The 25086-nt window shown below is 43.6% G+C and overlaps 1 long non-coding RNA gene across 5 annotated transcripts in view; it reads right to left on the bottom strand.

Moving 5' to 3' along the window:
• LOC307179903 overlaps nt 1-25086 on the bottom strand; it is a 100445-nt gene that overhangs the window by 68551 nt on the left and 6808 nt on the right. The gene's annotated exons all lie outside the window — the stretch shown is intronic.

The following is a 25086-nucleotide window of genomic DNA, read 5'->3' as shown; positions in this document are numbered from 1 at the left end:
GAACTTGAAAGAATGTTTAGAATATATTAAGTAAAAAGCTCATGAAAGAGGACGCAGAATATAGAGAAAAGAAGACTGAAGGATTATAATAAGATGTTAATAGTGATTACCTCTGAGTGGTAAAAATATGGGTGACGTTTACATCCTTTTTCATTCTCTTTTTTGTATATGTGTGATTTCTACATGGTCTATAGTAAACATATATTACTTTGATAAACAAAAATTCAGTAAAAGAGTTCCTTTTAATGTTCATACTCTTTGAGAAGTTCTACTTCTAGAAATTTATTCTAATAGTCATACATTCACACAAGAACATACATTACTATAATAACCAAAAAGGGAGACCAATTTAATGTCTGGCAATAGTAATTATAAAGTATGACATAACTCTAGCTATAGCTATAGGATGGAATACTGGGCAACCATTAAAAATCATGAGGTAGAAGAACATTTAAATCATAAAACATTCAGTGAAAAGGTAGATTATAAAATATTAAATACAATGCAAAGCTAATTTTTTTTAAACTATGTATAAATAGAAAAAAGAATGGAAGGAAATATACCAAAATGAACATCAACTCTGGTTCTCTCCAAGTGGTAGGGCTACAGGTAATTTATTTTCATCTTTCTGCATTTCGCACTTTTTCTACAATGTAATTTTAAACTCCAGAAAAAATTTAAGTTTGCATTTGAGGAGCAACTCTCTGCTGCCATCATGCTGTGAGGCATTTATATCTAAGCATGTTGGCATTCCATAACTGAATCCAAGAACTGGTCCTGTTATGAATGGGAAGAATATAGATTAAAATAAGTGAGAATAGGGGTAATATATTAATATCACGGATAAACAGAAAACTTCGGAAACCAATATATCAAGATGATAAGAATGATTAATTCTTGTTGGTAGAACATAGGTGGTGGTTACTTTCGTGGGTGTGATTTTCTATATTTTTAAAAAAATTTTCCAAAAATAAAAAATAAGATAAATAAAATCAAATGAGAGAGCTATAGATATTTCCAGTCATTGGTTCAGGAACAGTGGGGAAACCTCTGATCGTCTGTCTCTGAGACTGTGGGAGAGCCTAGTTAGTTCTGGGATGGGAGGAAGCAGCCACAGCCATTGCTTTCCTCTATGGCCTCCAGGGTTGAACCCAGAGGCACTACCAGTGAAATAATGCAATGATGCTAGTCTCTCCATTCCATTGCATGCCAGGGAGCCCCTCACCCTATGCCAACAGCCGCCCAATTCAGAGTCTCGGACCTCCAGGCCTTCACAACCTCTAGTCATGCAGAGCTTCCAGTCAAAAGCATTTCCTTCCCTGCCATGGCCCCCTTCTCTAGCTCTTCAGCAATCTGCCCCCTGCCACTACACTGCGAGCTTCTGGAGGGCTGGGACCATGGTTTAGCTCAAATCTTGCCCCTGTGCCTACCATAGCACCAATTAACATTTACGAGACTTTGCAGGCAGGTATGAAACAGAATCTTGATGCCTAGTTCAGGAGTAGAGAGCAAGGATACCAGCAACCCAGAAGTGTTTCATCCTCACAGAAAAGCACAACCCAGCCCACTACTGGTGATGATATGACTAAAGTCGTTTCATGGGTAAGAGTGTCACCTAGTGGAATGGGGCAGACCTGGGCAGTGATTAAAGTAGGTCAAAATAGAAATAAAATAATTCAAACAGATCTTCTCTGAAATAAAAATACACAACTCATCACAATAACTGGAGCAGTGGGGACCAGATGAACTGTCTGTGTAAGGACATGGTAGCAACAAAGTCAATATAGCATCAGTATACAAACTTACTTGTTACACGATAGGTTTCCTTTGCTTCACAGTGAAAAAACACATCTCATCTCACTGCCAAGGACTTACAAATTAATCATAAGGGTCAAGGTTCATGGTACTTACTCAAGGTTTCTGTGGATACTATGTTACTCCCATAACTTTAGAATTATTCTACTATTTTCAGCATTGTTTCTCTTAGTGGAGAGATGATGGAATTTGTCTATTATAAGAAGTATGTAAAGTGAGAAATTTCCTTTGCCAAAAGTTCATATAATGAAAGGTATGGAAAAATAACTTTTTTTCATTGAAACAAATTAATCCTGTAAATATTTGCTGGGTATCCCAAGCCAGTGACTAGTGTTCTTAGAAAAAAGCTTTCAGGGGTAGAAAAACTGAGGTCAAAATTAGTATATTTTCCAAAAAAATTATTTTATTTTCCTCTTCAAATATAAGCCAAATAGTGGCTGTCAAACATCACAGGGAAATGCTCCATTTCCCGCGTCAGAATGGACTGAGGCCCCGCTGTTCAAGCTCACACACAGCACATCTGAGAGCATGCATGGGTGAAACTGATCAGAGTTGGTCTGTGTGAAGTGATGCCCTCTCTTCCAATGCAGTAAACTGGAGATGGTCAAACTGGATGCGGAGCTCCACAGAACTACATACACTTCATGATGCCAAGAGTACTATACACAGCTTGAGAAGCACATTCTGAACAAGTAAGTGCCTTTGAACCTCTGAAAGGCAAGGCAAAGCTTTTATTTTTTAGTTTTTTTTTTTAAGATTTTAGGCAAAATCTTAGCCAGCATAATAAGAAAGTCTGTGGAATTCAAGAGGTGACACGTCACCTGTTTTTATTTATTTATTTAGGCCGTGCCACAGGGCTTACAGGATCTTAGTTCCCTGACCAGGGATTGAACCTGGGCCCGGCAGTGAAAGTGTGGAGTCCTAACCACTGGACCACCATGGAATTCCCACCACCTGCTTTTAAACACCAGCACAGTGACAAAGCTCATAATAAAGGTGGACAACCTCCATAACACCTTTCATCCAGATCACTGCAAGTTTCTGAGGGATCTCTCCATCTTCACTGTCTCAATTTGGCCAAACCTACACATTCTAGCCATATTAATAGCCTTGGAGTCTAACTCTGGCCATTTCATACGGCCTTTTCTCCTCCAACCCGTGCTTAAAAATCTTCACTGCTTCCAAAGTGCCTATCAAAAATGTTGCAACACCTCAGTTTAGTATTCAAGGTCCCTCAAAATGTGGCCCCAACCTACCTTTCCAAGCATATTTGACATAATTCCCCCATAATGAGCCTGTGGTCCAGCCAAATTGAAATTCTCACTGTTCAAGTGTACATATATTTTCTCACCTCTCTAGCAGTGAAAAAAATCAGGTCATCACAAAAGGCCATCAGGATCCTTCCCAAGTGCTGTGCAAAGCTTGCCCAGAAGAGAAGCATCTTCAGCTGTGCCATCACATAACGCGCTGCCTTTGGAAATACAGATCCATGGAGGATGAGCCACGAGTTTATACATCTCAGTACCTGACCTGGATTATTTTAATGCTTGTTCTGGTACTCACTAGTCCACTGCTTCCCAAACGTTTTTGTAATTTTGACGTTTCATTGGTCTTACTTAAAAAAATTTTTTTTGTAAAACTCACTGACCCTACCCTAAAATGCTGGAAATTTTTTCTAAAAAATTAAAGCCAATTAAGAGGAATTTGGTTTTGAGAATTTTAGAGCAATTTTGTGAGATCCTATGAGACACCCTGGAATGCCCCCAAAATGGAGTTGAGAATCACTGTCTCGGCAAATATGTTTGCCTCTCCATGCTTTATTATTTCCACCTACAGAATGAGAAGTAATGATGCTGGGAGGGTGAGAGGGAGGGAGATGCAACAGGGAAGAGATATGGGAGCATATGTATAACTGATTAACTTTGTTATAAAGTAGAAACTAACACACCATTGTAAAGCAATTATACTCCAATAAAGATGTTAAAAAAAAAAGATTAACTGAAGGCATTCTCAGGAAAATGCAAATGGGATGAGAGAAGGTTAGAAATGATAGTTTAGGAACACAGATATATCCAAGTAATGAATAAACTTGTAAATAACATTCTTTGCAGGTAATAATAATAAGCCACCAACCAACCAAACTAATCAAAATCTCAACATGGGGCTTCCCTGGTGGCACAGTGGTTAAGAGTCCACCTGCCAATGCAGGGGACGCGGGTTCGTGCCCTGGTCCGGGAGGATCCCACATGCCGCGGAGCAGCTGGGCCCGTGAGCCATGGCCGCTGAGCCTGCGCTTCCGGAGCCTGTGCTCCACAACGGGAGAGGCCACAACAGTGAGAGGCCCACATACCGCAAAAAAAAAAAAAAAAAAAAAAAAAAATGGCCAGCATAAATTAGTCAGTTAGCTCATCTGATAGGTGCTAAACAGTTCCTCCTGCTTCTTAAGTAGTTCTTCTTCCCCATCCTGTAGAGTGACTACTTAGGTCACTAGATGTTTCCAGTTCTTACCAGAAACACAAGTGATTTTGACCTTTCAGGGGAAGAACCATCCCAAAGACCCACAGAAGCCGTGGAGGGGTGGACGAGCCCTTGCCTTCCCTTAGGAATTGCCATGTGTTTAGAGAAGGGGGTCTAGATTAAACCAAACCCATTTTCAGAGCTGACTAGACATCCCAACAGGAAGCTGCAAGTGTCCCAGATCAGAAGCAGGGCAAAACTCAACACACAGCATAGCTCTGGGCTTCTGAAGTCTTCATTGCTCTTCCCTCCTCAGTCACAGGAGATCAGAAGTTCCAGGTATCCCGGGACTCAGCGTATGGGCTAGCAGACAAGCATAAGGGAAAGCTATCCCATCTCTGAAAGAGCTCTGAATGCAGAAGCTAAAAGGCTATCTGTCTGGGACATTGCAAAGAAGATTACTGTATTAGATGAAATGTGGGATTGATCTCTTCCAGCCCCAGGACTCGAGGAATACTAAAGGGGGGGTGAAACAATAGGGCTCACCCCAATCTCTGGTATGCTGCACTTTGAAATCTACAGATGACTTTCCCTCCCACTATTACAGTTGATCTTCACAACAGCTTTATGAAGCCAATGTAGTTAGAATGACTTCAGAGATGAGGAAATTTATGCAGAGGTGAGTCAGTGGCGCAAGGTCATGCAGCTGGTGAATAGTAGAGCTAAGATCCAAACACTCCTTTTATGGAAACACAACACCTGTGAACAGAAGATATTTTTCTGTTTTTCTGAAGCCCTATCACCCTTTCTGGAGAGCCTCCAGGATGAAGACCTTGCAGAAGACACAATCTAACTTTCTCTTGAAACATTCTTCACAGCTGTGGAACATACAGTCAAGGGCATCTGTGGCACTGTGGCAGGAAGCATAATAATTAGCAGAGTAAATTCTATCCTTGAGGGAGTTCCTCTTCCCTGGTAGATTCCTCAGCATGAAGCCCTCTATCTCCAAAGCAGGACATGGCCCCTGTGATTTACTGCGAGTGCCTATGTCTGAGTCCTTGAGAAGAAAACCGAGTATTATTTGTGTTTTACTAGAAGAATTAATACACCAAGGGGAAAGAATTTTGAGTAGAAGCACTACTGTGGGCTTCTAATGACCGGAAAGTAGCACTGCCTCATGCATTCAGACCCCAACAGTACGGAAGTTAGGACTGATATCTATGAAAAACTAGTTTCTAACCTAATTAATCTGGTACTAACTTAAATAACTCCTTACCTTTTTCATGCTAAAACAGAGGTCAGGGAAATGATGTACTAATGTAACAGTCTCCCTCAGTCTCAGTCATATTTGTTCATCTTTAAGAGTCTTTCTTCTTGAAAAGCAGTGATGAATCTATATGAAAAGGAATCTCCTAAAATGTCTCCCTTCAGCAATTATTGCAGTTCATGAAGAAATTTAGTTTGCAAATACTCAGAAAACAGGTGGACTTCTGATTATGAATGTGATGGAGTAACTTGTAGTAGACTAATACTTTCACCGAGAATAACCAAGAAATCCAGATAAAATTTTAAAATGTCTGTTTGAAGGCACTAGAGCATGACGAGGCAGCCAGGACTTTGGAAAAGAGAGGCAATGACACTCTGCAGCCATTTTTTTCCTCAGAATGTTTGCTGATTCTGGGCATGAGGTAAACGGGTGGGGATATGAGTGAGAACATGAACTGAGGACCTCTACTAAGAGGAGAGAAACCAGCAGAGCACTGGTAGAAAGAAAGAGGGGAAACTGAGCCCAATATTCTGCCAGTTTTCCCCTCAAGATATTTACCAAACTCTGAAACTGCATTAACTGAAAAACTAAAGAAAAAAAAGAGAGACTGTCAAACTAGAATTTTAAACCCAGGAAAAGTGTCTTTCCAAAAACGAAGGCAAGATTTTAAGCAGCGTGGCATCATGGGTCTGAATCTCCCTAAATTTGAATCTCTCACATAAAACAGATAAAGTGCTAGAATAATAGAACAAAAACCCATAAACAACATCTACAACAAAACTAGGTAAAACATACCCCAATGAAACCCAAAATATGACCAGGTAGAGATCATCCACTAACAGCCATGAAACAGTAAAGTGTCAGCATCTGCTGAGAGGAGGAAGGGATAAAAATGGCACCTGCGGGCTTCCCTGGTGGCGCAGTGGTTGAGAGTCCGCCTGCCGATGGGGGGACACGGGTTCAAGCCCTGGTCCGGGAGGATCCCACATGCCGCGGAGCGGCTGGGCCCGTGAGCCATGGCCGCTGAGCCTGCGCATCCGGAGCCTGTGCTCCGCAACGGGAGAGGCCACAGCAGTGAGAGGCCCGTGTACTGCAAAAAAAAAAAAAAATGGCATCTGAAATACCTGAAAATAGGAATACCCCAAAATAGTCAACATGTATTTACTGCAAAGCACAGCAGAACATTTTAGGAACAAAAGTCACAGGAAAGAAGGGTTCTGTACACGCCGATGGAGGAGTAACTACAAGGCGTTTGAGAGGCTGAGCAATGTGGGCTTGAGAAAATCTAAAACTTCATCTTCTACTCTGGGATGAAGTAAGGTGGAAGAAACGTCACTCCCATAGTTAAGACAAAAAATAAGCCAGATTAACTTCAAATTCATGAATTTTTCTACTGCATTGGAGAGCTGAGTTTGCAGAGCAGCACACTTGCCCAAAATCTGAGGAGATACAGTCCCTACCAGAGGAGAGGAGACGTGAGCACTCACTGATCTGGGGTAAGCTTACCAGAAACCAGTAAGAAGAGTTCCGCTAGAAACAAACACTAATGAACTGGTGAAGGCAGGTTATGGACTGGCAGGATAGGAGGAAGGCTCTGAGGGCCTCAGAGACTGGGGGGTCTGCACTCTGTTGCAAGCGCTTTCTCCACGAATCCTGCTGGGGGCTTTCAGAAAAGCTCAGAAAGAGCCCTAAGAATGGACCACTGCGATGCGGTCCTTGAAGAGAGGAGCGTTAGCCATGCAGGAGGAATACGAATCTCAACCCCATGCATTTCCTCTATCTCCCCCAGGGAAAACAATGCCTTTCTCTGTGGGGAAAGGACAACACACTCTAGGGCAATGGTGGAAATTCACTGCAGCTGGGAGAAGCAAATGGGGAAAAAATACTACTCCTGGGGGAAGGGCAGAAATATACACTGGGCACAGAACCACATACTCCTGAGGCCATACCGTGGACTTAGCACCTAAGACTGAGATTTGGGCAGAACAACAGAAAATGCCCACATCCCAGTTCCCCACATCACTAACTAAATAAATTCAAGTAACTAGTAACAGCATAATAGTACTGGGAAAGGGACAGAAGAGTAAACAGAGTATGCAAAGATACCATCTGAGGCACAGTGTAAAGGGAAGACCTAAAGTTCAGTGTCGAAAAGACATTGCTCTGGAAAACCAACTCTCATGTTAAGCACAAGGAATCACCATAGGAATTTGAAGTCTGTCGTACACTGAGGGTGGACATAGCAACAACAGCCTCAAACCCAATCCAACTCCTAACCAGGTTAACTCAAAACTCTGTTCTAAAGACCCAGCAGAAGGAAACATGTGCCCATTTCCAGGCATAAAATCTTCATACCTCATTCTCTACTGGCCTACACGATATGTTTGGCTTCAAACAAACAAATAAAAACACACAAAAAGGTAAGAAAAATCACATTCCCAAGAAACAAAGTGATCATCAGAACCAGAATCTGATATGACACAGACACTGGAGCTATCAGACAAGGAATTTTAAATAATTATGGTTAACATGTTAAAGACTCAAATGGAAATGGTGGACATTATGCAAGATAAGCAGGTAACTGCAGTAGAAAAACACACACTAAGAAAGAACAAAATAGAAATGCTAGAAATGAAAAGCACAGTAGCAGAGATAAAGAATACCTTCAATGGGCTCACCAGTAATCTCAACACAGCCAAAGAAAGAATCAGTGAACTTGAAGATCAGTCAACAAAAATTACCCAAATTGAAACACAAAGAAAATTTAGAAGAATATCCAAGATAATATAAAACAGTCTAGTATGAGTCCAATTGGAATCCCAGAAGACAGAGGGATGAGAGATTATTTTATTTTTATTTTTTATTTTATGACAACATAATGGGTGAGAATTTCCCAAAATTAAATGACACACACCAAACCACAAATGCAAGAGGTTCAGAGCCCCCAGTAAACCACCTCTTGGCATATATTCAAACTACTGAAAACGAAAGAGAAAATCTTGAAAGCAGCCAGAGAAAAAAGAAACTTTACATAGAGAGAGAAAAATAAGAATTACATCAAATTTCTCATCAGAAACCATGCAACTCAGAAGTCTATACCCAGAAAATATCTTTAAAAAAATGCAAGGTGCCATTGCTGGTGCCAATGTAAACTGGTCCAGTCACTTTGGAAAACAGCTTGGCAGTCAGCTCCTTTAAAGGTAAAACATAGTGCACTCTGCTTCTGCTGTAAAAGGTATAATAGTCTGATGACACAGGAGTGGTTTCACATTTAAAAAATCATCACCTGGAACAAAATAGAGAATGACTAGTATTATATAAACATTGTATCTTAAATAGTTTATTCAATCTCTTCAAAAAATAGTTTAATTTACTGAAATAAACATTTTTTAAATGTTACATATAAGTTTATCATGCAAACCAGAAATTTTACTCCTAGGTATGAAGTAAAAAGAAAACATATGTCCACACAAAGACTTGTAAGCAAATGTTCATAAAAGCATTACTTATAAAAGCCAAAAAGTGAAAACAATTCAAGTGTTCATCAACTAGTAAACAGATAAATAAACTATGCTATATCCATGCAGTGGAATACTGGAACAAAAAACCGATACATGCTACAAAATGGATGAACCTCAAAAACATTATGCTAAGTGAGAGAAGCCAGACGCAAAACACTCAATATTGTACAATTCAATTTACGTGAAATTCCAAAGAGGGCAAATCTATCGGCATAGAAAGAATATTACTGGTTGCCTGGGGTTGGGGGCGGAAAGGTGACTGACCTATGGTATGGGGATCTTTGGGGGTGATGACAGAATTCTAAAAGTGGATTTGGGTGATGGTTGTATGATTCTGCAAATTCACTAAAAATCACTGAAGTGTACACTTAAAAAAGGTCAATTTTACAGTATGTAAATTTTATCTCCATAAGGCTAACTTTTAAAATGAAAAAGAAATAAAGACTTTCTCAGAAAAACAAAAATAATGATGGAAATCATAGCCAGAAGTCTTACTCTACAAGAAATCTTAAAGAAGTTCCTCAGGCTGAAGAAATATATTAGGGTGAAACATGGATCTCCACAAATAAATCAAGAATGCTAAAAAGAAATAAATGAAGGTAAAATACATGATTTTTCCTATATTTAATTGACCTAAAAGATAACTGGGGGCTTCCCTGGCAGCGCAGTAGTTAAGAATCTGCCTGCCAATGCAGGGGACATGGGTTCGAGCCCTGGTCCGTGAAGATCCCACATGCTGCAGAGCAACTAAGCCCGAGCGCCACACCTACTGAGTCTGCGCTCTAGAGCCTGTGTGCCACAACCACTGAAGCCCACAGGCCTAGAGCCTGTGCTCCACAACAAGAGAAGCCACCACAATGAGAAGCCCGTGCACCGCAACAAAGAGTAGCCCCCACTCACCGCAAATGGAGAAAGCCTGCGCGCAGCAGTGAAGACCAAATGCAGTGAAAAATAAATAAATTAAAGAAAGAAAGAAAGAAAGAAAGATAACTGGGTGTTTAAAGAAAAAATAGTAAAATATTGTGCCAGAGTAGCTATAATAACACCAGCAAAAACTTCAGGACAAAGAACACTATTAGAAATAAAGAGGATCATTACATAATAAAGAGGTCAATTCTCAAATAAGATATATAACAGAGCTTAAAAATACATTGGACAGGGACTTCCCTGGTGGCGCGCCTGCCAATGCAGGGGACATGGATTCGATCCCTGGTCCAGGAAGATCCCACATGCTGCAGAGCAACTAAGCCCGAGCGCCACACCTACTGAGCCTGCGCACCACAACTACTGAAGCCCGCGTGCTGCAACTACTGAAGCCCATGCGCCTAGAGTCTGTGCTCTGCAACAAGAGAACCCACCACAATGAGAAGCCCACACACCTCAACAAAGAGCAGCCCCCGCTCGCTGCAACTACAGAAAGCCTGTGTACAGCAATGAAGACCCAACGCAGCCAAAAAAAAAATTTGGACAAAAACTGATACTACTGAAAGGAGAAAAGGACAAATACACAATTACAATCAGAGACTTCAACACTCCTCTCTAGGTAACTGACAGAACATGTAGGCAGAAGATTAGTAAAGCTATAGGTTACCTGAACAGCACTATCAACCAATCTGACTTAATTGGTGTGTGTGTGTGTGTGTGTGTGTGTGTGTGTGTGTGTGTGTAAACGCCACTCAACACATTATTCTCAATTGCACATGGAACATTCATAAAGATAAATCATATCATGGGCCACTAAAAGAAAAAAACCTCAATGGATTTTAAAGAATAGTGATCATTAAAAGTATGTTTTCAGAACATACTGGAAATCAATAAAAGATATCTATAAAGGATACTGCTAAAAATAGAACTACCATATGACCCAGCAATCCCACTACTGGGCATATACCCTGAGAAAACCATAATTCAAAAGGATACATGTGGGCTTCCCTGGTGGCGCAGTGGTTAAGAATCCGCCTGCCAATGCAGGGGACACGGATTTGAGCCCTGGTCTGGGAAGATCCCACATGCCACGGAGCAACTAAGCCCGTGCGCCACAACTACTGGGCCTGCGCCCTAGAGCCTGTGAGCCACAACTACTGAGCCTGTGTGCCACAACTACTGAAACCCACATGCCTAGAGCTTGTGCTCCACAACAAGAGAAGCCACCGCAATGAGAAGCCCGTGCATGGCAACGAAGAGTAGCCCCCGCTCACCGCAACTAGAGAAAGCCCGGGCATAGCAACGAAGACCCAACGCAGCCAAAAATAAATAAATAAATTTATTTTTTTTAAAAAGATACATGCACCACAATGTTCACTGCAGCACTACTTACAATAGCCAGGACATGGAAGCAACCTAAGTGTCCATCGACAGATGAATGGATAAAGAAGATGTGGCATATATATATACAATGGAATATTACTCAGCCATAGAAAGGAACGAAATTGGGTCATTTGTAGAGACGTGGGTGGATCTAGAGACTGTCATACAGAGTCAAGTAAGTCAGAAAGAGAGAAACAAATATCATATATTAATGCACATATGTGGAACCTAGAAAAATGGTACAGATGAACAGGTTTGCAAGGCAGAAATAGAGACGCAGATGTAGAGAACAAATGTATGGACACCAAGGGGGGGAAAGCAGGGGTGTGGGTGGTGGTGGTGGGATGAATTGGGAGATTGGGATTGACATATATACACTAATATGTATAAAGTAGATAACTAATAAGAACCTGCTGTATAAAAAGTAAATAAAATTTAAAAAAAAGATACATGCACCACAATGTTCATTGCAGCACTATTTACAATAGCCAAGACATGGAAGCAACCTAAGTGTCCACTGAGAGATGAATGGATAAGAAGATGTGGCATATATATACAATGGAATATTACTCAGCCATTAAAAAGGAACGAAATTGAGTTGTTTGTAATGAGGTGGATGGACCTAGAGTCTGTCATAGAGAGTGAAGTAAGTCAGAAAGAGAAAAACAAATACCGTATGCTAACGCATATATATGGAATCTAAAAAAACGGTACTGATGAACCTAGTGGCACGGCAGGAATAAAGACACAGATGTAGAGAACAAACTTGAGGACACAGCAGGGTAAGGGGAAGCTGGGACGAAGTGAAAGAGTAGCATTGACATATGTACATTACCAAATGTAAAATGGATGGCTAGTGGGAAGCTGCTGCTTAGCACAGGGAGATCAGCTCGGTGCTTTGTGACCACCTAGAGGGGTGGGATAGGGAGGGTGGGAGGGAGACGCAAGAAGGAGGGAATATGGGGATATATGTATACATATAGCTGATTCACTTTGTTTTACAGCAGAAACTAACACAGCGTTGTGAAGCAATTATACTCCAATAAAGATATTAAACAAAATAAAGGTCACTGTTAAGAGACTGAAAAGACACAGACGGGGGGGGGGGGAGTAAAAATCTCTGCAAATCACATACCTGAAGAAGGACTTGTATTCAAACTAGATAAAGAACTCTCAAAAATCAACAAGACAATAATCAAGACAGTGTGGCGGTGGAGGAGGTGTAGACACACAGATCAGTAAAACAGAATAGAGAACATAGAAATAGATCCACACAAAGATGCTCAATTGACTTTTTACCCCCAAAAAAGTAAAAATTGATAAATTATACCTCATCAAATCTAGAAAATTTTGCTCTGTAGACCCTGTAGAGGAGACGTAAGGACAAATTATAGACTGGGAGAAAATTCTGCAGATTATATATCCCACCAAAGATCTGTATCCAGATTATACAAAGAACTCTCAAAACTCAACATCGAAAAAACAATTCCATTAGAACATGGGCAAAAGACATGAAGAGACATTTAACCAAAGAGGATATACAAAGGACAAATAAGGACATGAAAAGATCTTCAACATTGTTAGCCGTCCAGAAAATGCAAATGAAAACCACAATGAGATATTACTACAAGTCTCAAAGTGGCTAAAATAAAGAATTGTGGCAACACCAAATGCCAGAGAGGATGCCGGGAAAATGGATCACTTAGATACGCTGATGGTTGAAATACAAAATTGTGCGGCCACTCTGGAAAATAGTTTGGCAGTTTCTTTAAAAACTAAAAATGAACTTATCAGATGTCCCAGCAATTGCACTTTGGGGCATTTATCACAGGGAAATCAAAAGTTACGTTAGTGCAGAAACCTGTACATGAATGTTCATAGCCACTTTGTTCGTAATAGCCAAAAACTAGAAACTATTAAAATGTGTGAATGGTTAAATTGTGGTACATCCGTACTATGAAATAGTATCTAGCAATAAAAAGGAATGAACTATTGATACAGGCAACAACTTGAATGAACTTCCAGGGAATTATGCTGAGTAAAAAAAAAAAAATCTAATATCAAAAAGTTGCACACTATAGTACGATTCCATGTATACAACATTCTTGGAAAAACAGAATTATACAGATAGAGCACAAAACAGTGGATTCCAAAGGTAAGGGATGTGAGGTAGGAAGTGCTGGAGGCTATAAAGGGGTGCGTATGAGGTGTGATGATCATATAGTGATGGTAATGATGTCTCAGTTTTGTACCTTGATTGTGGTGGAAGTTACACAAAGTCACATGTGTGATACAATTGTATAGAAACACACACTTGCATGTGTAACTCATAAAATCTGAATAAGCTCTGTGAACTACACCAATGTCAATTTCCTGGTCTAACATTATATTCTAGTTATGCAAGATGTTCACACTGGGGGAGGCTGAGTGAAGGAACGTCCCTGTAGGTTTCTTTGCAACTTCCACTAAATCTATAATTATTTCACAATAAAGTTTATAAATTTAACAATAAGAAAATAAGCACCTTTAGATTCAAGTTTGAGAAGCACTGGGTGCAGAGCAGGGAACAGGAAACTATGTTCTTCTGCAGACCAAATATGACCCACTGCTTGCTTTTGTAAGCAAAGTATTATTGGAACACAGCCATGCCCATTCATGGCTGCTGAAAAGAAAAAAGGAAAGGAAAGGACCACTATTTTGTAAATGGGCAAAAGATCTGAACAGAAAATTCACTAAAGAAGTTATATGGATGGCAAATAAGCACATGGAAAGATGTCCAACATAAGTAATCATCAGAGAAATGCAAATTAAAAACCACAATGAGGGCTTCCCTGGTGGCGCAGTGGTTGAGAGGCTGCCTGCCGATGCAGGGGCACAGGTTCGTGCCCCGGTCCGGGAAGATCCCACGTGCCGCGGAGCAGCTGGGCCCGTGAGCCATGGCCGCTGAGCCTCCGCGTCTGGAGCCTGTGCTCCACAACGGGAGAGGCCACAACAGTGAGAGGACCCCACAAAAAAAAAAAGAAAAAAAAAAACCTACAATGAGATACCACTACACACCTCAGAATGGCTAAAAAAAAGAAATTAGCAATACCAACTGCTGGAGCAACTGGCATCAGCAGGATGTGGAACAACTGGCACTCTCACAGCCTGCTGGTGGGAATGCAAAATGGTACAGCCACTCTGCAAGAGTTTGGCAGGTTCTTATAAAGGTAAACATCCACTCACCATGTAACCCAGCAATCCTGCTCCTAGATAGTTACTCAAGAGAAATGAAAACAAAAAACCTGTATACAAATATGTATAACAACTTAATTCATAAGAGACAAAAACTGGAAACAAACCAAATGCCCCTCAACTGGTGAATGGATAAACAAAATGTGGTACATCTATACAGTGGGCCACTATCCAACAATTAAAAGGAGTGCCCTGCTGATACACACAACCACATGGATGAATCTCAAAGGCATTTTGCTAAGTGACAGAAGCCAGACCCAAAGGACTACATACCACATGATTCCATGTAATTGACAATCTGGAAAAGGTAAAACTATAGGGATAGATATCAGACCAGTGGCTGCCAGGGTTTAGGAATGAGGCGGGGTGGAATACAAAGAGGCAGCACCAGGCAATTTGGGGGGTGGGTGATGGAACTTTCTGTACCTTGATTGTGGTGATGGGCACACGGCTCTGTGCTTCAGTCTGAAGTCATAAAAAAGTATACCATAGAAGTTTGCTCTATGTAACCAAATAAACCAAAATAAGATCCCCCTGCACACCCACCTAAGTGAGAGCATGTGCTACCAAGGATGTAACGGGAACTCACACACTGCTGGTGGTAGTGTAAATTGTTACGGCCACTACGGAAAGCTACTTGGCACCATCTGCTAAAATTAAACATGTACATCCTGCAAATCCTCAATTCCACCTCTAGACATATATGCAACAGAGGCATATATTTACCAAAGAAACTAAATACCTGGCTATTCATAGCAGCTTTATCTGTATTAGCAAAAACCTGGACACTACACCAATATCCGCAAACAGTGGAATAGATCAATCAATCATAGTCCAGTCATAAAATGGAATACTGTATGGCAATGAGAAGAAAGGAAAGGCTGCTCACGTGACAACCTGAATGGATCTCAAGCAATATTAAGTATGAGAATCCAGACAATAATAAGAGTACGTAATATAGGATTCCATTTATGTAATCAAAGATGTTACAAGTCAGAATAGTGGTTACTCTTGGGCAGAAGTAGTGACTTGGAAGGGATTACAAGGGAGTTCTAGCAATGTTCTATTACTTAATATAAATGCTGCTTATTGGTGTGTTGACTTTGTGAATATTCGTTAATCTGTTCACTTAATATTTGTGCATTTTCCCTGTTTGCAAAGTATACTATACTTCCATTTAAAAAGGTTTAAAAGCAGAGTATGTATATTTCATTTTCTTTCCTTTTTAAAATTTAGGTTTCCTGGTCAAACATTCTTTGATTCCAAAGGCAAGGACCAAAAATCAAACAAGAAAACCTTTGTTCCTGATTGGACAGAAGGATGGAAGCAACTTTTGATTACTTGCTCTATCATGAATGGTGCCAGGGGCTTCACAACAACCAGTAGAGGTGGGAATTTTATTTCCATTTTTAGAGATGGAGAAGACCCAAGGACAAGAAGATGAGTGGTTTCAACTATGATTTGTGATTCAGCATTTCTAGAATGATGATCTTTGGGAACATCAGAGAGAGAAAGGGCTCTAAAGAGCATCTAGTCCAGCCTCTTTATTTTACAAAAGGAGAAAATGTGCTGCAGAAGAGAAAGGGGTCATTCAAGGTTATCCATCTACTGAAAGAGAAGGGACTAGAGCTTCAGTCTCCTAAGCGCCATCCAGTGTATGTCCAATGCATCATGGCCATCGTTTACAGACAAATCATCAAAACCCTTTAAGGAATGGAGGGAGAAAAGCATTAAATTGGGAGTTGAAAGATCTGGATCCTATCCCAGTTTTGCCAAGTAAGCTTGACTTCCCCCTTTGGGTTTTAATTTCCCCACCCGCGAAATACAAGGTGACAATACAAAATCAACAAGAGATAGCAAGTCTTGGATCCATGACAGAGGTAGATCCAGGTTTTGTGGGACCTGAAGCTTCATAACACTCGAGGCCCTCGTTAAGGATAAGAATACAAAATTACCAATACAAAATCAGGAACAAAAGTAAATATTTAAAATGAGAAAAGAAATACAATAGAGTACACATTTGAAAAAGTCGACGAATGCTAGACATATCTCAAAATTCAGGAAAAATGACAATAAACTAAAGCATATGTTTATTAATTGCCTGATAAGCCTCTGTAATACATTATTCCCACTTTTCTGTTATAGTCGGAGACTCACAGGACTCGGCACATAGTTTTCCTCACAGCTAAGATTTAGTACAGCAATGCAGCAAGGACACAAAGGTGGATCACAAGGGGGAAAGATACAGGCAGAGCCTGGAAGAATCCACGTGCAGACTTCCTTATGCTCTCTCCTTCCCACGTGGAACCACACAGAGGACACTCTTCCCTCAGCAGAGAAAACACGGCGACGTGTGTGATGTTGCTGCCCAGGGCAGCCCAGATTCAGTGCCCACGGCTTTTCTTCGAGGCTGTCCACATAGACAGCGTCTGCCTAGCGTGCACCTTCTGGGAGAATTCCAGACTGCCAGAAGGAAAGCAGGGGTCCAGCGTAAAGCACTCTGTATGTACAAACAGTCTAAGCACAGTGAGCCATTCTCATCAGTTCTCCATCAACTGGGGACACTCTGAGAGCCACGATGCCAGATGCCAGCAGAAGGCCACCCTCACAAGCAGGTCTTCCTAAGCACAGCAGTCTCAGGCCTGCTACATTAACTTCTGCACACCACTCAATGTTTGGACTCTTGTTTCGTGTCTGTGCTCACAACCTCAGGAATTCTGAAGAATGCCATTTCACACAACCCCCATCCAAACAGGAATATAAACATATCTTGTGTTTCTAATTGCATACACTGCACACTGCGTATATTCCTGACAGGACAGAACTTGTGTTCATTGAATTTACATATCTGATTCATGACTGGAAGACTTTCCCACAGTCTAGCTTCTGGCTCCATATATTGTGAACCCTGATGCTCTTCCACTGTCAACATACTTCTGGTACCTAGTGCTGTAAAGCACAGTGACATCACAACGTTCCCTCCAGCCTCACACCTCTTGTCCTGGTACCGTGCGCATTGGCACGGTAAGCAGGAGTATTCCTGGAAGCAAGTTCAATACAAGACGGCTAGCAATAACTTGGAACATGTACAGAACTGGTTGGGAGCCCCTTAAATATGTCTCTCCAAATCCAAACTAAGTGTATCCCAATTTAATGTCCCCTTAGCCAGATTCCCAATATGCCCATGGCCACTGTATTGTCACCCAACATAAGAGCAGGAGTGATGGAGACAGCAGAATGGAAACAGAGATGCTCTGAACCAACTGTGGCTAAAATACCTTTTGTAGATTTTACAAACCATACGACTAGCGCATACCACAATGCTAGGGCCCCTTCCAGGCCTGTCAATGCCAGTGACTCTGAAGCTTGATCTTGAACTTCATTAGCTTCGCTGTGCATCTCTGGTCCAGAGAGTTACAGAAGGGGAACCAACACTGAGAAAAGGCTTGGGACCCAGATAATAAGGCAGAAGGGAGGAGGGTACCTAACCAGAGGCAAAGATAAGGCAATCAGGATGAATTCCAGATACACAGAGTGCAAAAGCACCTGGGAACGAGTGATTAGCATGTGACCTAAGGGATGGAAAGACAGCCTGAACTGGGACACAACACAAGGAACCCAAACTACAGAGCTGTCTTTCCTCCACGGCTGAGGCAAGAAATCTAGCATGAGGTTTGGTAGACACCGAGTGGGCAGGACGAGGAAGCAGTTCAGGGGAGGCAGGCTTCTTGAACCACCAGCAGAGAAAAACTGTGCTGGGCCAGCACACAGTCGAATTGAGCAACGCGGAAACCAACAAGATGGCTGAGAAAGACAACCTTGTGAATAGGTCAAGACTGAATTTCCAGATGGAACAGTCACAGCATCCAATGTTTCCCGAGCTTGAAAGGGCCTTCTAGGTCCCATGTGCCATCCCCCGCCCCCCCCCACCCCCCCGCCGTGGGGACAGGGAGCAGGCCAGCGGTGTAGGAGTCAGAAGGACTGGTTGAGTCCTGCCTCGGTCGCTTACCGTGCCAGCTGAGGTAAATCACGTCCCCTCTCTGATTCTCAGCTGCCTCATCCCTAAAACGAAGAGAATGATAACGCCTTCCCAGGAGCCCAGGGAGAATCCAGTGTGATACTGGGATGAGGAAAAGGATCTGGAGGCATTTTCCTGAACTGGAACACAAGGACCGGCAGGCAAGCCTGCTGTGCAGTGCAGAGCTTTGCAGGACCGTTAGCTTCGCCATTACCCCAGCGCAGACAGCAGCACAGGAGCTGTGCCCGCCCACCTCTCTGCAGACAGTTGGGTGGCTCAGAACACGCCGACTCTCGCTGACCCTTCCCTCTCCTGAACGGATAAGCAATTTAAAACTGCGATCTTGGTGCTATTTAGTGGGAACTTGACAGTACTTCTTTGGGATTAACTTGATATGAATAACAGTCATTTTCCAAATAGGATGTATTCTGAGAAGTAGTTTTGCCAAGAAGGGAGAAAGAAGGAGGGAGAAGCATCGAAATGTCTGAAAGAGAGGGAGGAAAGCAAGGGCAGATTTGCTGTGATGGCAGACGACACTTTCACTCCCTTATGTCCCCACCAACCCTGGTCCAAGCCCTACTCTATCCTGGCAGGAAGATGTATATGGAAGGGATTGGCAGCAAAGTATGTCTTTTTCGAAGTCACACGGCTTTGGACTACACACAGGAACAAGTGACAGACTTGACGAAAACGCTGGTACCTGGTTATTCTGGAGAATCCATCAGTGGGACCCTCAAGCGTGAGGACACATATAGCCGCTGGACTTGGCAGCACTCAACTGCAGCACCAGGGACTAAAGTTTAAGGATGCTGCTTCTGGACAGCTGCGGCACACAGCAGGCCCTTAACCTCCCCTCTGAGTCGGCCTCCCCTTACATTCAAGAGAGCACCAGCCACAGGTGAGTGAGCTGACCCTTTGGGTACCATCAGGAAGTATATATACCCTGTGAAACGCATACTCCTGACTCACGCGCAACAGCTCCCCGCCCCGCAGCCTGAAGGAAGCTGTGGACCTGCTCACGAACAACACGATTCCAAGTTCCTAAGCCACACTGCATGGGAGCTGGAAGGAGGTGAAGTGGTCAAAGCAGTGAGGCTGAGCCCCTTGCCTTGGAGATGTGTAGCAAAGGGGCTTGGCCAAGAACACATGCAGGGCACAGGGACGGCCCCGCACTTCAGAAGCATAACTCAGGGCAGCAGCCAACAGCCTGGGCACCAGGCTCGGAGTGTCTATCCTGTGTCCCCACCCTGCCTGGTGGCCACACAGACCCTGGGTTGGCTGAACCTGTGTTTGAATCCCAACTCTCCCTGGGCCAACTGGGAGAGCTCAGCCGAGTCCCTCGGCGTCTGCGCTCTCGGTTTCCTCATCTGCCCGGTGGGTCTAACAGCACTGGTCTTGCCAGGCTGATTCCAGGACTGAAGGAGGTGAGATGTGGGCGGCACCTTGGCCCCAACTCCTCTGCCTGGGCTCTTCTTCCTCACCGCCTCTGATCTCCTGTCCTCCCAACCGAAAGCTCACCTCTCTGGAGTGGACTCCTATATCACCGCCCTCCAAACCCTGCCCACTCCTCGGTGCACAGCTCAGAGCCCGCCTCCCTCTGGAGCCTTCCTCATCTGCCAGGGAGATTCATCCCGGACTCTCCTGAGGCCTCACAGCACTTCAGATGGTTCTGTGGAGAGGGTCTGGTCCTGCCTGCAATGAGATTACTGACACACCCGCCTTGCTGACCCACCTCGCACATGCTGACCCCCAGGGCAGGGCCGATCTCATCACCTGCTGAGTCCAGAGCAGCACAGCAGCGTGTCGTGGCATCAAGCCTACGAGCGCCGCGTGGCAATGAACAGAACTGTTCATCGCCACCATCTGTCAGCATCTAGTCAGTGTCTCCTCGGGCAGGGGCAGGCTCTGGGGACGGTACCAAGGTGACCTGGGTGGGATCATTATCCTCAGAGGGATTGCAGTCCAGCTGGGGTAACAGGGCGCACACACACACACACACACACACACACACACACACACAAAACAGAAACCGCCCAAGGTAACCTTGAACAAAAAGAGTACAACAGACAGGGTTCTGGAAGGTTGTAGAGAAGGAACGGTCCTGAAGCCAGCCTCAGAGGCTTCAGGAGGACACAGAAAGTGAGGAGGGAGGGCACCTGCTGTGAGTGAGCAGCGTGGAGGACTGGGGACCGGGAGAGTCAGGCTGCGGGAGTGGACAGTGCGGCCACTACCAAGGATGCAGGAGAGGGCCGCCGTGAGGAAGGCCACGTTAGGGTCACAGCCTCGTGAAGTGTACAGAGCAATGGCTGAGCCCGGGCCCACTGAGGGCTCATCGTCACCCCACGAGTTGAGGACTATTTTTATTGTCCTCATCTGACAGATGGCAAGCTGAGGCCAGATAGGTGCAGGCATTTGAAAGCCAAGCTCTGGGAGCCAGGGGTTGCCCCGGGCAAAGCTGTGTTTTAGGAAGCCTGGTTATGCTACAGGGGAGGCTGGGGTGACAGGGGGCCGGAGAGGGATTAGAAATCTGCTTGTGTCACGTGAGCAAAGGCCCCAGCTTTAAGAGAGCTCAGGAAACACCAGAAGAACAGGATGTTCTTCCAGAAACTTCTTCTCCTTGAGGATTCTATCTGCGGCTCCTCTACTCCTCACTGCTACTTTTGTAACGGGGGTAGGGGTGGGAAACTGAGTGGGAGGGGGTGACGGGGAAAAGACGTTCTTGTGCTTTGTAAAAGGTGTCCGAGGAAGGCTCAGGCACAGACCCTCCAGAGGTAACCATGGTGAACTGAATATTCTGGGGAAGAGTCCACAGCCCCAGCCTCACCATGCCCGGCCACAAGTTATGCCTCCCTCCTCGGAGATTCCAGAACCTATGAGATGCACCTTTCTTAAGGCCCCTTCTGCTTTCCACCTGTCTGTCTGTGGCTTGTCAGCAAGTTCCCTGTCTTCTCCATCTCTGTAGACCCAATGCCTGGCGCCAAGGAGGTGCTCACACACCAGAGAGTGAGGGGAGCAAGGAAGGAAGGAAGGAAGGAATGAGGGTGTCCGATGGCCACTGACAGAGCTATTGATGGGCGAGTCACCACACGGTCAGCTTCTGGAGGAGGGGAAGGTGGGCACACTCCCTCTGTTTCCCACCGCCTGATGCTAAAGAAGCTCCTTGACCAGCCCTTGGAACACACATCTACTGGACTGTTCACCTCGCCAACTGAGCACAAAAAGAACACCTCTGTGTTGGGATCCAGCCTCCCTGGCGTTCAGTCTCCCCTCGCTTCCTCAGACGGTGCACGTGCCACCTCTGCCCCCATGGGAAAGCTTTCATCCTTCTTAATGAAGGGCTTGGGCAAAGCCACAAAGAACCTTCTGGTCTTCTGCCATATCCCACATAGGACAGGTGACATTTACACGCACTGGCTACTCTAGCAGTTGAGCTTTCGTGTCCTTGCTAAAGTGGGTTCCCCACCTTAGCCACGACATTACTGAATTGAAACAAAGGCTGACAAGCAAAGCTCTATAGTCTGGTAAAGCAGCTGGTCTACTGGACACACACAGGAGGAGCCCCAGCAAGGAGTGCAGAAGACAGAGCACTCTCCCAACACTGAACCTGGGGCACTCAACACAGCACTGGATAGAAGGGATGGAGGCCATTTACATGAAGGCTTCTTTCTAGGTGCCACGCCATTAAGATTACCAAGAAAGCACATGGATGCCAGACACACCGACAGCTGTCCACAGTTCTAAACCTTCACTCAGACCTGGAGCGTGGAGACAGGCCTCGGCCAGGGTCTGAAAGCAGGTCATTTGTTTCTGCCAGAAGTTCCCTTAGACAAGTGTCCATTAACTCTCAGAATGAGACTTCCTTATGATCCAGACTACAACCAAACCAAAGTGCAACTCTTCTCAACAAAGTGCGACGGCTTCTTAACCCACACGGTGCTCTTTACAAAATATTTTACAGAGGCTGCCGGCACTCAAAGTTGGGAAACAAATACATTCTGTCTGCTTCATCCTTCTCCTCCATCCCAGGTCAGTTTCCACATCTGTATAATTGAGAATTTTGCCCTCAACGGAAACCACTCATTCTACACAAATTTTCAATTTGTAATATAATCAGAGTATCAGTAAGTAAAGAACTCAGAATCAAAGGATGTGAAACATCAAAGGCATTCTGTGATCAGAGCCTTGCTTTTCAAACTGATATCCATGGACCAACAACTTAGGCATCAGCTGGGATCTGCTGAGAAGTGCAGAATCTCAGGTCCACGCCAGAACTTCTGAATCAGAAGCCACATTTGACAAGATCACCGAGGGATTTGAAAGCACACTGAAGTTTGAGATCTAGATCACTGGGTTTCAAACTCGGTTCTGTGGAATGCTTCATGGGCCTTTAAGAGGAGTGGGCCAGGAAGAGATTGGGAAGAAGAAGGGGTGTGGGGAGCAGGCCTTACTTCGGCTGAGCAGCCTGCCTCTGATCTCTTTGGGAGGTTGAACCCCCAGCCAGACTAAGATATTCCATGGGCACAAAGGTTGAAGAATCCCTATTCTAGACCAATCATCTCATTTTCTACATGGCACAACTGAGATCTTCCAAAGAGCATAAGGGAATTTTACCAAGACACATCATAGTCCCTTGAACACTGTTAGAGAACTCTGAAATTTACCAAGCCTGGGAATCAAGCAAAATCTTCATAGTCATTGTTGCCGGAATAACCTCTAACCTGCAAAAGTAGAAGCAAAGACAGACCCCAAGCCCCAGTGGAAGAGGACATGACGTCCAAGGCTGTGCCCTGGAAAAGCCCTGTGACATTAGTGGCATTTTGCGCCACCTGGTTTTCAGGAGAGGAGAGAGACGCACAGAGATAGTAAGTGCCAAGGCTACACAGGAAAAGAAGAGCTGACACCCCAACGCAGGTCCCCGGGCCCCAAAGCCCAGGCTCTGGATTGCATCATTCACATTGTGAGCACACACTGGCAGCCCCTCTGTGTGCCCCATGCACTGGCCCAGCCTATGAGCTACATGGACACACATCCACTCAAAAAAAGGGCAATCCATCCTCACGGACCCAGAGGATACAAACAATGGGCTCCCTTGCCAATGCCTGGGCTCCCAGCATAAGCCCTACATACGGAAAATGCAAACTCAGTTGCTATATCTTCATGGTAACAAGCATTAAGAATCTGTTTTAATATACATTGTTATGTATCTGACATCTCTATGCCTTGGGAAAGGTAGAAAGATCAAGAAGGCAGAAATGGTCAGAGGGGGAATAGGAGAAGAAATACTTTACAACGTACTGACATATTAGTTTCAGCACCTCGTTTTTACATTCATACCCCCCAAGCACTGCATAGAGCTTTCTGCCATGGAAGCTCTTATTACCGACCATCTTTAATTAAAACTGAAGTTGCAAAAAAAACAAACCACCCAATCAAAAAATGACCAGAAGACCTGAATAGACATTTCTCCAAAGGAGACATACAGATGGCCAACAGGCACATGAAAAGATGCTCAATGTTGCTAATTATTAGAGAAATGCAAATCAAAACTACAATGAGGTATCACCTCACAAAGGTCAGAATGGCCATCATGAAAAAATCTACAAACAATAAACGCTGGAGAGGGTGTGGAGAAAAGGGAACCCTCTTGCACTGTTAGTAGGAATGTAAATTGCTGCAGCCGCTATGGAGGACAGTATGGAGGGTCCTCAAAAAACTAAAAATAGAACTACCATATGATCCAGCAATCCCACTCCTGAGTATATATCTGTAAAAGACAAAAACTCTATTTTGAAAGATACATGCACCCCAATGTTCATTGTAGCACTATTTACCATAGCCAAGATATGGAAGCAACCTAAATGTCCATCGACAGATGGATGGATAAAGAAGATGTAGTACATATACACAATGGAATACTACTCAGCCATGAGAAAATAATGAAATAATACCATTTGCAGCAACATGGATGGACCTAGAGATTATCATACTAAGTGAAGTAAGTCAGACAGAGAAAGACAAATATTCTAAGATATCACTTAAAAGATGATACAAATGAAATTATTTACAAAACAGAAACAGACTCACAGACATAGAGAACAAACTTACAGTTACCAAAGGGGAAAAGCTTGGGGAGGGATAAATTAGGAGCTTGGGATTAACAGATACACACTACTATGTATAAAATATATAAACGAAGTCCTACCGTATAGCACAGGGAACTATATTCATTATCTTGTTATAAACCACAATGGAAAAGATTCTGAAAAAGAATAGTTGCTGTACACCAGAAACGAACACATTGCAAATCAACTATACTTCAAAAAAAAGATGAAGTTGGAAGAGCTGGCCAGCAGATGGCACAATGAGGAAACAGCACATTACTAGCGTCAAACCCTCCTGTTATTTCAGCCAGAAAGCTGGCCCCTTTCCCAAAGCCTCCTCGGAGTATCATCTGGGAACATTCTAGT

The sequence above is a fragment of the Stenella coeruleoalba genome (assembly GCF_951394435.1).
Source record: "Stenella coeruleoalba genome assembly, chromosome: X".
NCBI lineage: Eukaryota > Metazoa > Chordata > Mammalia > Artiodactyla > Delphinidae > Stenella > Stenella coeruleoalba.
The sequence above is the reverse complement of the archived record's forward strand: the minus strand, read 5'-3'. Positions and strand labels throughout refer to the sequence as shown.